At 35.6% G+C, this 15,932-nt stretch overlaps 1 protein-coding gene across 1 annotated transcript in view; it reads left to right on the top strand.

Moving 5' to 3' along the window:
• Positions 1–15,932, top strand: part of LOC117334540 (lachesin-like) — a 144,022-nt gene that overhangs the window by 32,592 nt on the left and 95,498 nt on the right. The window lies entirely within an intron of this gene.

Here is a 15,932-nt window from a genome sequence, read left to right as displayed (position 1 = left end):
CAAACAACTAGCGATGACTGATAGAGTTGTACAAATAAACACGGAGTTCGCGATGAACGAGGAAAAACAAATGGCTGAAAACATGATAATAAAGTTCGAAATTGAATGCGAACACAAATAGGTATAAAGTTTATTGGCCAAGCTTTATATACTATGATATTTGATATGAACAAATAACCTGATGTGTCACGCAACGATTCGGCGTTCAAAACGAGCAAAAACAAAAATTGCGAAGCAGCAACGATTCCGGATATTTGGACCGATCCCTGTTTCGTGTTTTAGACTTCTTATCACGTTTTCCGTTGTTCGCTGAGTTTTACCGCCATTAAAGGTTGTACTTGAAACTCTGACAATCTTACTTGTTGCTTTATAGCGAGCCATTCAGCATAACCATATAGATTTGCATGAAAACACTTGAAATGTATACCAATAGAATAAGACGATGTGTTCCAGGGGCCAAAGTTTTCTACATGGACGACAAACACCATAAAAAGCTTCATTTAAAACTCAATAGATTGGTTCAGATTATGTGTTGGTACGTTTCCATGATTTGTTTTATCTCACATGTGACCAGATTGCATTTATTTTGTCCGTCGTCGTCCGTCGTGCAAGGTGCGTTATGTATCCAAGACTGGCTCCCTGTGTCTAGAATATTAAAATTATAAATAAAATCGACCTTTATAATTTTGGTCACTAGGATATGTCTGATTCTAGAATTGTATTCCAGTAGGTTCAAACTAGGGGGAGATAATCTAGTATTAGAATTTAGTGGAGCAGTTCTAACAAAAAACTTAGAGGCTGGTGGCCAGTCTGTATGTATCCGTAAACATTTTCTACTGTATTGAAGTTGGTAAAGGTCAATCGAAGTGGTGAATTTCATAGTCTTGACCCAACGTGAGAGATAGGGTAAAAAGAGGTCCAATTAACTGAAATTTCAAAAATTATATTTTCACGACCCAAATATTATAGAATCAAATGTTTTTCCTGGATGGAATGCTTTAAGGTGCTTTACAAAACATTTGACTTCGTGACCCTGTGATGTCACATTTTCCCCTGGATAGTCGGTAAACTTTAGTTTATATAAGTGAAATCACAGTTTTGAACATCATTTGTTCTCCTGCCATTAAATATAATAAAAACAATTGGCTAGAATGATCAGTGTGGGATGGCAGTTTGATGGTATGCATCTATTGTCTTTAACTAATCCCTAGGGGCTGAATGAGTTAAAATGAAATATAATTCAGATGACCGTTAAGGTCCGTGAGCTTTTCCCCCTCAAATAAGCATACATGTATACATTTTGTTAAATATATTTATATCTCATTTAAAAAGTATTAATTTGATAAAAGATATTCAGTAACGATACAGTATTAAGATGCAGATTGAATTAAATGAAATACAATATTGTATTGTATCACACAACATGTACACTATCCTGACAAACATTTTCAATTTAAATAAAATTAATATAATATATTTTACTCCATGTTATTAAACAACACTTTTAAAAGGTTTGCGAATTTGAATTCCCGCAAGACTTCATTGTGAAATCGCTATTTTGAAAAAAAGATTCGAAAAATTTAATGATTCACAAAATAATATAATTTATATAATACAGTTCATTTTGTTACAATACTCGTCAGTTAGAACTCTATATGTTTCAGACAAATGTTCCTCACTGATGATGACTACCTAAAATGAATTATGGCTCACTGGGTTCAACTTTTTTTCTGTTCCATTGATCATCATCGCTGTCATGAAAAGGACGCATTATACAACAGATTAGACAAACGATTAGCTCAATAACAGTTGTCCCATTAAAGTGTCGAAACTGTTCACTCGTCAAGCACGGAGTCAGCTGAGTAAATCTATTTCACAGACTATATTGATAATGGCTGTTTTAGGCTTTAATAGAAACAACGGTATATCAGGTCGGGCGCAAACTGCACCATGGTCCACGCATCCCATACACTGACAGGGCATAGACACGCGTGTCACTGTAAAGTTACTAAATGTGGACCTTTTGAATTTTTAATGCGATAGTTTTATTGTATGATTTACGCTTGATTGCAAAGTGATGTAATTCTCGTTGCTGTAGACAAGAGTTATGTAGAAAATATGGAATTGTATCACCTCCGTATACAGTTCAAGGGGAAACGGCAATTAAATGTTATTTATGTACAATAAAAGGCTTTTAACGTCATCCTGAGGCTCGGAGTCAACGAGGCGCGCGAGGTGTATATATGAAGATATATGTACAGAGTTAGGGTGTATACATTGTTTTCTCGTCCTCAACATGGCACGTGCTGCGCCAGGTTGACATGCTGTACAAGAGCATGTGTTATCGTCGAGCTGCATTGGGATAATTCACAGTGGCGTGTTATTGTTGAGGGAAAACTTTGATGATGATTTGTTTCTCCGACTCCTGTTAATCAAACATCCCCATGGCAGGGTAATCCTGGAATTCCAAACGAAAATGTTTTATTCTTCAAAATGATAATTTAGTACGTTCCTTCTTTAAAACGAAATTATTTATAAATATATCAAGTTTAGGATGGAGTCATAACGTTTCATTTTGAGTTAGGCATGCTGTGTATCACAACACAGTTTGTTTAATATACAAAAAAATATACTGTTAGCCGACTGTAATGCACGTGCACTACGTCATCATATAAACTGTTATAAGGGTCACGAGGGACGACGTGCATGGGGTATACAAAATGTACATGATTTAAGGAAATGCTGTCATTATTTTTTGTTTGGTCAGCGTTTAAAAGGATTCTACAAGATATCAGCCTTTTCAATACAAACTGAGTGTCAAATGCAAAGTTAGACATCAGTTTCATCGTTTCGTTCTTCTGGGACTCGTGGGTAAATTTATTCGTTAAATGTCTAACGTCCGAGGTGGCTAAGGGCCAAAGACTTAGAGCATGTTGTGTGTGAATGTGGAGAAGTCAGGGTCACACTTTTTCATATACACGTAGTTACAGTATAATAATTTCATTTAGAACTGAATTTCTATTTATTTCATGACATTGCATTGGAATTTGCTTCTAACAATTTTTGCCAAACCGTCAAGTTTAAAGCTATCTAAATAGGACGATGTATACCTGTCTGCACGTGTATGACGTAAGATTTACCGTGAAGTCCGTGCCCACGTGCTACCCAGATGTCTTCTATATTATTGATGACACTTGTTGCCCAGACGCCAATTCCTGGACTGATACTACAGGTGTGATGATAGCCAGCCATATTTACAGATTACATGTACCGTACTGGAGACAATAAAACAGTCTGACCAGGGAATCTAGCAAGTGTCTGATTTCCCAAATGTAAACAAATTGTCACTTATATTTATCCAGAGGCATGAACTAAACATCCCACCAATCAGAACTCGCTGTTCAATTACAGAACACGAGGTTGATACTGATATTATAGACACCTAGTATGTCGTCATAGTTACAACATCACCAAACGGTGGCCAATCATAGGGCCGCTTTGTTATCGCCGATAGGACTTGTTAGCGGGGATTACTGAATTATGTATCACCCCAGGTAGAGCAGTTTACGGTTGTGATCCACAAATTAGATATGGTCAATGTAGTGAGGCCTATAAAAGTATAATGAAGAAAATCTCAAAGGATTCTGCAAAATACACACGAATGGAGAGCGCCTTCAAAGTAAAGACTAATTTAGTAGAAGGTAAATAGAAACTGCGATTGCCGAACTAATCATACAGCTGTTTCGTCCTTCTAGGACTCGTCAGTGATGTTAGGGACGCCATACAGCTGTTTCGTCCTTCTAGGGCTCGTCAGTGATGTTAGGGACGCCATACAGCTGTTTCGTCCTTCTAGGACTCGTCAGTGATGTTAGGGACGCCATACAGCTGTTTCGTCCTTCTAGGACTCGTCAGTGATGTTAGGGACGCCATACAGCTGTTTCGTCCTTCTAGGACTCGTCAGTGATGTTAGGGACATCATACAACTGTCTCGTCCTTCTAGGACTCGTCAGTGATGTTAGTGACATCATGCCGATGTTTCGTCCTTCTAGGACTCGTTAGTGATGTCAGGGACATCATACAGCTGTATCGTCCTTCTGCCGCCATGACGTCATGTATTGAAAAGTTTCAAATGGCCATAACTCAAAAAGGATTCATTTTACAAAGGTCATGTAATTGTGTACTCGCCCCCCTCTCTCGCTGTATGTCTCTCTCGATGTTCCCCCACCCACCCACCCCTCACCCCTCATCCCTGTACTTACACATGTTCGGTATATGAATTTGCACGTGTTCTATGTCTGTCAATATTCCACAGAAAACGTTCTATAATGATATATTGTATATATATAAAACACAAAAATGTGTAAAATGCATCTGAGTGCATATCCGGGTTGTTTTACCTCCCCGCTCTGTGGCGTCATCGGTGCCATTTTATTACATGAAATTTTCTGATGTCGTGATGTCGTGATGTCGTGACGCTCGATTCACCAGACAACTTTGAAAACACACAACAAACTATCCTATTATTTTTTTATATCGAATATCTTCAGGAAAATAAATCATAAGTCATTTCGAGTTTTACTTCCTGCTTTCGGAGTTCCCATTTCCCTTGTTTGCGTACCCTGAAATAAATCAATGGATGACTGATCGTGCAGGTTTTATAAATGAAATAAACACATCTGTTTCAAACATTTCAAAACGGCACGTAAGCAACATAACATAACTTACGTTCATTTGCTGTTTTGAAGTATATTTAAAAAAAAAAAAAAATCTTCAATACCATAATGATGTTCAGTGACCTGAAATTCGCAGAAAGCATTCGATGTTTTTTTTTTTTTTTTTTTTTTACTTTTACTTCCTACATAATGTACCATTATCGTATATACAATAACTGCTTGTCTTCCATAATTTACATTCGTTCAAACTACAAACTGGCATAACAGACGTCCTTGGTGCTAATATAACCAGTTTGTCTTTGGACATGTCTGTGTGATTACAGGATTGGTGTCAAATCCCCCTTCTATATATGTATGGTATACTCCGTAAACATCAGAAATGTCGTCATTCGGGGCTGGTGAAACTTACAATGCTATCGATTACCGAAATTTATGGTAGTCTTTCGGTAAGATTATAGATCAGGAAAAAATAAATACAAAAACAAAGAAAAGAAGAAAAGAACAAAAAAAAACAAAAACAAAAAACAAAAAAACAATAAAAACAACGAAAACAACAACAGAGAATACCGATAAAATAACGAAACCATAATTCTAACTTAAAATCAATCTGAGGTTAAAATACAAAAAAAATGCAAGAAACCCTCATATGTTAAGTGACGGCAAGCACTAGGCCACTGGTAGAACGGTATCCTTCTGGTTTTACGTTATATATAAAAATAAAGATTTTGGAATGTCAAAAACAGTTCCGAATGCTTGCCGGAAACAATAACTAAAGAGTAAGGCAGTGTGTTTCTCTTTCCGTAAAAATGTTCCATTATCAAGCTTGATAAATAGTATGACTATTATAAAACAAAAGCAAAACACGGCACTGGGCACTGTAGAACGCAGCGAATACACCGCTTGTGGTACACGTTTTTAAATTACATATACCACTGTTATGTTGGGATTTGTTTGTTTATTTGTTGTTGTTTTTGTTTGTGGTGTTTTGTTGATTTTTTTATATATTTTTGGGGGGGAGGGGCTCGGATACTGGATTAGGGTTGAGTAGTAAGTTTTACCTGTACAAGCTGTTGACCTACCGCGGGTAGTTCGTGCTAATGAAACACGTACAACATTAACATTTCAGATGACATATTTGTATTCGAATCCGAATATCTATCATTCTGTCCGGATTAATGATAAATAACAGAATAGCAGAATAGACACAGAGTCCTTTGAATCCAGTATCTTGATAGAAGAACCCGTTTAGTACGCCATATCTCGCTGTAAAATAGTCTTCACGTACCTATAGTCTTAAAGTGCTATATTGGGTGTTATTGTGAACTTCAGAAAGCCCTTGAGGTAACGAGTTTACTTTATCAAATCTTTTTTTTCACGGGTTTATCAGAAGGAAATTCCACACACTGCTGCCAGGGCGCCCAGAACGCTCCATATAACCATTGCTCAGGAAACAAACGGTCTGTCCGTCCTTTTTTTCAGTGCACATAGATATATTCTAATTTTACTGTGCCTGATGATTGATGTTTGAATTCGATTTCTACGGGAGAAAATATCTGTTGTGTGGTGTGTATGCTGGTACCAGATGACTACAGAGCTTATCCCGTATATTACCTACACAAAACTCGCAGCTGACATTTAATATACTATTTTTCACATCATACGAAAACATTCCTAATCCATAATTTGAATAAAAACGTCTTTCAAACCTATATAGTTTTGCATAACACTATCAGTTTTTAATATATAAGTATGATACATACAAGCTAAATCAATAGATAAAAGATACAATAAACGAAAACATTCCTAATCCATAATTTGAATAAAAACGTCTTTCAAACCTATATAGTTTTGCATAACACTATCAGTTTTTAATATATAAGTATAATACATAAAAGCTAAATCAATAGATAAAAGATACAATAAACCTAAAAAATTAAAATCTAAAACATTGTACAAATTCAAAAATACCACTGCATGAACAATGGAACTGTTTGGTGAAGTCTGATATTCTGTATATTTTTTAGCATAACTGCTAGCCACATCCAGATATATTAAAACATATGTGAAACTATAGCCAGCCACACTCAGATACATTAAAACATATTCAAAGTAATAGCCAGCCTCACTCAGATACATAAAATATTATTCAAAGTTATAGGCAGTAATACTCAGGTATATTAAAACATATTCAAAGTTATAGGCAGTAATATTCAGGTATATTAAAACATATTCAAAGTTATAGGCAGTAATACTCAGGTATATTAAAACATATTCAAAGTTATAGGCAGTAATACTCAGGTATATTAAAACATATTCAAAGTTATAGACAGTAATACTCAGGTATATTAAAACATATTCAAAATTATAGTCAGTAATACTCAGGTATATTAAAACATATTCAAAATTATAGTCAGTAATACTCAGGTGTATTAAAACATATTCAAAGTTATAGGCAGTAATACTCAGGTATATTAAAACATATTCAAAATTATAGGCAGTAATACTCAGGTATATTAAAACATATTCAAAGTTATAGGCAGTAATACTCAGGTATATTAAAACATATTCAAAGTTATAGGCAGTAATACTCAGGTATATTAAAACATATTCAAAGTTATAGGCAGTAATACTCAGGTATATTAAAACATATTCAAAGTTATAGACAGTAATACTCAGGTATATTAAAACATATTCAAAATTATAGTCAGTAATACTCAGGTATATTAAAACATATTCAAAATTATAGTCAGTAATACTCAGGTATATTAAAACATATTCAAAGTTATAGGCAGTAATACTCGGATACATAACCAAAGTTATAGCCAGCCACGTCCAGATACATAATCAAAGTTAAAGGAACATTGGTTAGGATGTGAGATTTAGTTTACTGTACAATTAATTTGTGTGACAATAATGACAAAACAATGTGTTATCATATTTGTTACTATATATAGTTAATTGCGTGTCCTCCATACAGTTGCGTCATTTAATGACGTCACAATGGTAAAAAATACAACAGTTGCCCTATATATGAAAGGCCGTTGTCAAAAACAAAATAATATATATTAATCGGGAACTCAATACAGGTCCTTAACATCAAAGGTGTCTTGCTGCAGCAAAATTTGTTTTCGCATTGTACGAACCCTCCTTGATTTGCATATCACCAATTGTTATTTTAAATGTATTAAAATTACCACCAACTATCACTTCACAAGTGATGTTATGCATGGGTACGCTATGTAAATAAAACCTTCAGCCCTACATTAACCACTAGATGTACTTATGTGTCGACCGGCAACCAAAGGTATTGGGGCATCGCGTTCAATTTACGTCTGAAATCGTCATAACATCTCGAATGAGGAGAAAAGACGAAGCTATGTTAAAAAGCGTTTTACTACTCTTTGGAATTCCTAAATATATGAATCAAAGAAATATCATTGTGTATGATGGTTCTATTGCTACGACCTCGATTCCTATCTTGAAAACATGACACTTCTTAGATTTGACGTACATGGCAGGTATAATTGATGAACTACAAATTGCCTACTCTTTTGAACGCCTAGAGTTATACGTAACAGTGATATATATCGTTTCTTCATAGTATTTGCCTTTTTGCGTTCGGTGATGTTTATACCTCAAAATTCATAGGGGTGGGATGGGGGGGGGGGGGGGGGGGGGGGGGGGGCTAAGGTGAGATAGGCAATTTCCTAGTTATCTTTTATAACAAAGTACAGTAATTAAGTCAAGTTGTTTTTGTGGGTGGTTATTTTTTTTTATATTTTACTTATATGTAATGCTTATTTTTGTTGTCAACAAATAAGAGTAATATTACATAATCAACTAAAAGTTTATGAGAGAAGAAGTGTTATTTATAAAGTTAGGGATAAGGAATAGAACTTTTATTACATTTTATTATATAAACACCTACGGCAGTACTGAAAAGTAAATATGAATTTATTACATTTTATGATATCGACACCTACGGCAGTACTGAGAAGTAAATATGAATTTAATGCTATTTTATGTATAGCGTACTTAAGGTTGATGCAAAATGTTGCTATATTTTGTGATTTTCACGTTTTATGAAGATTTAACTTCCCAAATAAATCATTATTTATTGGTAGAAGGTCGCATCTTTCTAGCTTACATAAAACGTAGGCGTCCTAATGATCTATCTGTATATTTCCAGACTAGATCATGACACATGTTATATAATTCTCCCAATGGGCCTTCCTCTATATGGTTTTAGAAACGGAACATTAAACTAAAAAAAAAAAAGAAGAAAAAAAAACCAAAAAACTCGACTTCATAAACCAGTGTTATGTACGCAGATAATTTCATTTTTCTACATTCTATCCATATTGACAGTACCGTCGGGCCGCAGGATCAATGTAATCTATTGAATTGAATATAGATGCAAATATTACTGATACTTAGCATGCAATTAAGTTTTCATCGTCCCTGGCCTTATTCTGTATATACACGAACATTGATTCTTGCTTGAGAGAGCAATTCGGCTCTTAAAACTTACATTTCTTGTTATTTTTACGTGCAGTCACAAAAATACGTTTAAGATGTTAAATTATTCGTTCAATTGTATTCTTCAAGTTTGCTTTCCATATGTTTAAAGAAATACTGGATTGGTGTTTTTTCTTCTTTTTTTTTCTCTTTTTTTCAATTTCTACCAAACATGTTCCAAATAATATTTCCACGAGCTGTCTCCTCCATGGCCATCGTGCACGTGCTAAATACTAGTCTGAACACCATATTAATGTATAGTGTCTGTGTCTAGGAAACTAATGAAAGGCAAACTGTTACACATGTATACATGTCAGTTTCTCAGACCTCTCAAATCAAACGTTTGTCAACAATTAATGCGCATGTACTGATAAAGTTCACGTACACTTCGCGTGCGCTTAACGAGACTTCAACGAGACTTACCCTGTACCTAACAATATTGGATGATAATCTCTCAGAAAACGACATTTGGACGTTTCAACAAAAACATGTTTGGGTTTAAGTGTTATACGTATGTTAGTAAAGCAACAGTAAATAACAACGTCGCATTGAGTGCTCTTAGTTCCGCGGTATTCAGGGTCTCGAATGACCTCTTGATCACGTTATTTCCTTCATTGTATCAGGGAAATCACATCTATATTGTAAACTTGATTTATACGTTAGAAATTCGATGGAACTTGAAGAAACAGCGTTCCTGCGCTCAGAAACCCGTAACAGTATAGTATCTATTGGCCCACGAATGAATGTTCCATGTGGTATTGCGAACATGTGTACACGATTTTGTGTAAAAACGATTTGTACAGACAAATGCCAAGTAAATGTCACGCCATTTAACGAAACTGTGTGTGAAAACAAACTGTCCATCAAATGTAATAATTTGGTTACAAGGTAATGCGGAAGGAGAGTCAGCCGAGGAGAGTATTGTGAGGGAGCAAATTCTTACGATGATCAATTATTGGACGTATCCTATCCTTGACGATTTAACAAAACCCGCATTCTTCAAACTTCATTATGAAAGACAAATCAGAAACAAATGATAAACTGCTACAGGTAGTCTGGTGATTAACAATTATTGTTAATGTCGGATGTGAACCGCAGTAATGCGTTCAAAGTATTAAATATTCCACTAATTATTTCTATCATTTGTAAACGGTGTTTTCTATTAATTTCATCCCTGGTTTTAAACAGTGTCAATGCTATCTAAATTATTATAAATTAGAAAAGATCTGGTGTTTCTAACTGGTTTTGTTTTGTTGTTATATATAAATTTCCATTTCAGCTACGTTTATAAGTCGACACCATTTATTCTCGCTGATGAATATTTATAAAGACCCCGTGTGCTCATCTGGCCACTCCCAAAAGTGAGCCATGTGGCGCCACCTGTTAAATAAACATCACCGTAAAAGTGGTCGAAGTGACGTTGTTTCGATGATCTGACAATGAAATGACGTCAGCTTGTCTACCCATCCCCCTTTCCAGTAAACGTGACGGCCATTTGCCAGGGAAATGTCGCTCTCGTGCGCTTTGACGAAGGAGGCAGGAGAATACAACCCTCTAGCCTATCAGCCCGTTTGGGATCTGTTGCGTGCGTTGCAAATTGTGTTCCGGATTATGTGTATTTGATGTTTGTCAATAATAAGCCGGCTCTTGAATTAATGAATATCCTTCCAGAAAGTTATATGAAAATAGTTCACTTGAGAATAAGCGTTATTTGTTATTACCGGCGTCCGGCCCCACTATTAACGAACACATTGTTGAAACATGATACTAATTCTCAACATATTACAAAGCGTCCTCACACCTAAGCTAACCATAAGCGCGCTTCGTTATTCCTTGAACATCAGTGTTCACACGTAGGCGCGGAGTCGATCCGGGAAAAAACCCATTTGGGTCCGACTTTGGAGCCCGGGGAATGGAGAATTGATGAAGAGACTCCGAGAAATAGCATGCCAGTCGCTGTCTTTGACAGGGTTGTGGATGGGGATGAGGTGTTAGGAGCATGCATTTAAGATGAAATAAACACATAGGCGCGTCAATACTGGCACTTGTATTATTTAAGAACAAATCAACCAGCACGAGCAAAGTTTTTAACAATGTTCCCGTGTAATTCATGTTTGTCAGATTTGAAGTTAATGAAACAACTGGGAAATGAGCATAAAGAACTATTGTAGCATTATTTAGGACGTCTTCTATAAGGCAAAGCCATGGGAATATAGCCACGCTATTCGTGAATTTTGTTTGGTCTATTTATCTTCAATTCAGCAAAATTTAAATAACAAAAATGCTACTTTATTAAAAATTATATATTGGGACATTTTTTTTTATTTTTTTTTCCTGTTTCAAATACAAATTATAAAATCACTATATAGCACTGACTTTAACAGAGAATAAGAAGATGTGGCGATGCTTCCCCAAACAACAAGCGTAGCAGTAAGTGAGAAAATCCTCAGAGAGCATTTGATAACAAATACTCTGGAAAAATTCTACAAGCAAAGATTTGAAGATCGTTTTGTTTAAAAAAAAACACTCAGGAATATAAAAAAAAAAACCTGAAGAGTTTTCATGGCGTATCAGAGGCTATTTATAATGTGGAAAAGTTCATGATTTAATTCAGCGTGCTCACTTGAACAGTACTCAGACTACATTCGGACAGATGTGCCGGCGACGAGGGGAGGACGGAGGGATGAAGCCGACGTTTTATTGCCAGTTCTATTTATCATAGTTTGCTTGTGTTATCCTCGTTCATCAGAGACGGCCTTCTGGTAATTGGTGCTAATGTAAAGGTTTTACACAGAAATCAGTGATTTCTTGGAATAGTATCCCGCTAAACAGTATTGAGCGATAGTAGGCCGGGACAGCGCGTTGAGAATCTGGGAAACGTTTAGGCTGGATCTTACTACACTCGTGGTACACCAAGATCAATGAAAGGCGAATTTGATAAAAATCAACTGATAAATTGATCCAACACCTCAACAGCGATTCACTTTGATTTAATTCAAAGAACTCTTTTATCAAATCATTGTTCCCTAGCGACTTAGGGTACATCTGTTATATAGAACAGCCGGGAGGAAATACAGCGGGCCGCAACAAATTACGTTAGTATAGACTCGTAATAGACATCATTTACAGGTGAAGGGGAGCTTATATAGAGATGTTCATACCTGTGTATTGTAACGTCGGATATTACCGTATTAGGTGAACTTGTCTAGGTGAGGACAATACACATTTAATTCACGTTATTACCTTATTAGGAAGGACGAGGTAACACGTGTACACTACATATTTATTGCGAGACATAAACTAACTAGGCAGGGTGAGTTAGCACGTGTGTACACGATACCTATTTAGTGCGTGACAAAACCTTACATGAAAAGGTGACTTAGCACGTGTATACTTTATATTTAGTGTGAGACATTACCTTATTAGGAAAGGTGAGATAGCACGTGTACACTACATATAAGTATGAGACGTTACGTTATTAGGGAATGTGATTTAGCACGTGTGTACACAATACCTATTTAGTGCGTGACAAAACCTTACATGAAAAGGTGACTTAGCACGTGTACACTACATATAAGTGTGAGACATTACCTTATTAGGAAAGGTGAGTTAGCACGTATATTCTACACGTGTAGTTTGGGGCTTCTAGAGTGATTTTGTATATCTTTATAACTTGGTATATATATACCAAAAGTGTTCAATATCAGATATTTCTGGGCATATTACTTTAACGTATGTAGCTATTTTCTTTTGTCGTTGCTGTTGGAGTGAATGATAAATGTTGTAAATTGCAACAAATTTCACGCATGCTTCAGACTTGTAGAAAATAATTATAAACAATTTGTTTACAATCAAATATAGATATAATTTGCGATACTGGAAATGTCTTCGTGAAAACCTCTGTTTTCATAATTATATTTAAATTCCATCAAAGCATACTTGCCTAGGGCGTTATATTTCAATTTATCCCCAGTCAGGTTGCGTTATTGCAGTGCAACGGACATGCAAAATGGTATCTTACCGTCTCGCCCTCAGCCTTAGGACGGTCCATTCAACCATTCCACATTCTGGGTAATATTATCATAAAGGGAAAAACCAGTCTCTCTGCATGTCACGTGACAAGTCAGACAGTGTTGTATATAAAAGATACTTTGGGCTTGCTTTACAAAATATGTCTATCCATGTCCTCTTCTCTTATAGTACAATATGTATGGGCTGTGTTAACATCCGTGTGTTGACGTCCGTCTGTTTAAGTTGGTTTTTTTTTTTTTTTTTATAGTGATATATATTTCAATCATTTAACTAACTTTTATGTCCAGAGATGTTTCATACAATAACTGACACTGTGTTATACAGCGGTACAGATTTCATAGTGAATTTTATGAAATTTGTGGTAATATAAACATTATTGGACATTATACATGTTCCATAATTTTGGATTTCTTCGACGTCTAATTTCTCTTGTAAAAATGTTACATTTACAAATTATTTAATTACATCTCAACCAGCTGTCTGTCTTTTGAAAGTGATATGTATAATTCCCCTTTTCTCATTGTAATAGGTATGTACATTTATCTTTTGATGTTAACTGAATTACTTAACTGGTCTGGCCAGGTATGACACCTAGCCTCGGACAAAGGACAATTAAGCTAAGAATCTCACCGGTCTGAAATGTGACCATCTGAGTACTAAAATGCCACCTGTCAATCATGTGTATTAACTCTAGCTTGAATAATATGTGTAACGTTTTGTAAATTTAATTAGAACCTATAGAGTTCGGACTGCACGGGTCGATTTTCGGATATTCCGTAAATCGCCTGCCGACTCCTAGAAAGTTTATTTTAATAAATACGATATCTTGGACCGTATTTCATCATCTTAGGATTTTATATCTATTCTACAAAAATATTACAACGACCGGAAAAATCGTTGTGATACAGACATGATGGACGTTACATTGCTATATTACCAACCTTCTATTTTTAGCGTATACTCCTAATCCAGTCTAGTTGAATTTGATACAAATTATTGTCCATTTTCTGTATTTATCGGTCATTACGGGTATGACTGTAGTAATGATTCATGCCTCGAGACGTGTCATTGTAATCCTTCGAGGCCACATGTTTTTTTTTACAAGGGACTTGGCATGTATTTGGGGATACGAGGCAGCATAGATTGGAGACCGTGGACGCTGCTTCTTTTGGTGCACGTGGTCATTTGCCTTATACTTCGTACTTAACAGTTTAACGACGACAATGACAAAGACGATATCGTTGTGCCTCTCTAATGGATCCTAAGTGTTTATTTTTGTGGTGTTTGGAATGATTTTTCATTACATTATAACTCATATTTTTGAGTGGGCGTAAATTGTGTCGGCAAACCGATAAAATTTATGGAGGGGGGCGGGGTTGTTGGTTTATTTTTTTTTTTTTTTTTTTGCTTTTTTTTTTTTTTGTATTTTTTTTCGAGATATCTAAGTGCGATTCTAAGACAGTAGTGGAATCCCAATTTTTCGTTTTTCGTTTAACTACTGTGAATCCAATTTTGATGTCGTAATGCGTGTATTATAACACTTCTAGATGTGTTTCTATCAGAAAGCTAATCAGGGCTTGTTAGGGACCTGCACGACAACTCGGTAGACCGTTCCTTCTCGGTACATGCAGCACCTCCCTGAAATAGATTGTTGTGATATGAGGGCTAATTCTACACGAGACACACGAATAGGGAGGATCGATGACACGAGTTCCGCCAGATGGTGAAACACTCACAGATTTGTTGGTTATAATGAAATTTCCTTAGAAAGCCAAATATTATTTCGAAACAATGCTTTATTTTCTCAATCAATGTATGGCAAACAAGCCGCTTTGTTCTCACAGCAGCTCTCTAGATTCAGTTCTGTGTAAAGCGCATTGATGCTGGTATGTGTATATATTGGTATAGCAAAGATCGATGACGTATGGATATAACCGGAAATTTTAATAGCACCAATATCGGCGAACATCGTCTCAAACAGCGGGTCTTCTTAGAAAAGTTTCGGATCAAAGGAATAAACTTGAAGAAATGGTTTATTTGCGTCGACATTTAAATGTGGTCGTCAAAATCAGCTTTATTTCATGTTGAATTTTCTTTTTTGTCTAAAGTGCTAAAGTGAAGAAAATCCATGTAATTAAATAAATAACAGGTTGGCGTGTTTACGTTAACTTTAAGGCGCTGTATTCTGGCCGGGCCTCTTTATGTCTCCGAGATCAATCGTAACAGAGGACGCCGTTGTATCTGTCAGTGACGTTTTTGTTCAATACGTTACCTTATTGTCAATATTACTATGCTTTGTCTTGTCAACATTTAAGGAAATGTACGCCATTGCCACAGATAATTACGTATGTTCAAAGATAGCTGTTAAATGGATTTTTACTGTGGTAAGGGTAAATGAATGGCATAGATTTTAAATTACATTGTAGCTTTTCATTGTCAAGGCAATGGGCGACTTATTTTTCTCACGATTGTGTATCTAGAGGGGATTTAAACAGTTTATATCAATTTTTTAAGCTTTTTTAGTTTTATTAACGTATGAGAATTAATATCAATTATGTTTAATTGCAAATATACTTGATTAAAGATACGGAGGAACCCTTAATTTGTATAATATCAAATAGAAAAAGGAAGAAATGATACGATAGAGCAATCGAGGTACAGAAGAATATCGACATCCATCTTGGCAGCCATGAACGTATGTGAATGACC

This window comes from Pecten maximus, chromosome 9 (genome assembly GCF_902652985.1).
Source record: "Pecten maximus chromosome 9, xPecMax1.1, whole genome shotgun sequence".
Lineage (NCBI taxonomy): Eukaryota > Metazoa > Mollusca > Bivalvia > Pectinida > Pectinidae > Pecten > Pecten maximus.
The sequence above is the reverse complement of the archived record's forward strand: the minus strand, read 5'-3'. Positions and strand labels throughout refer to the sequence as shown.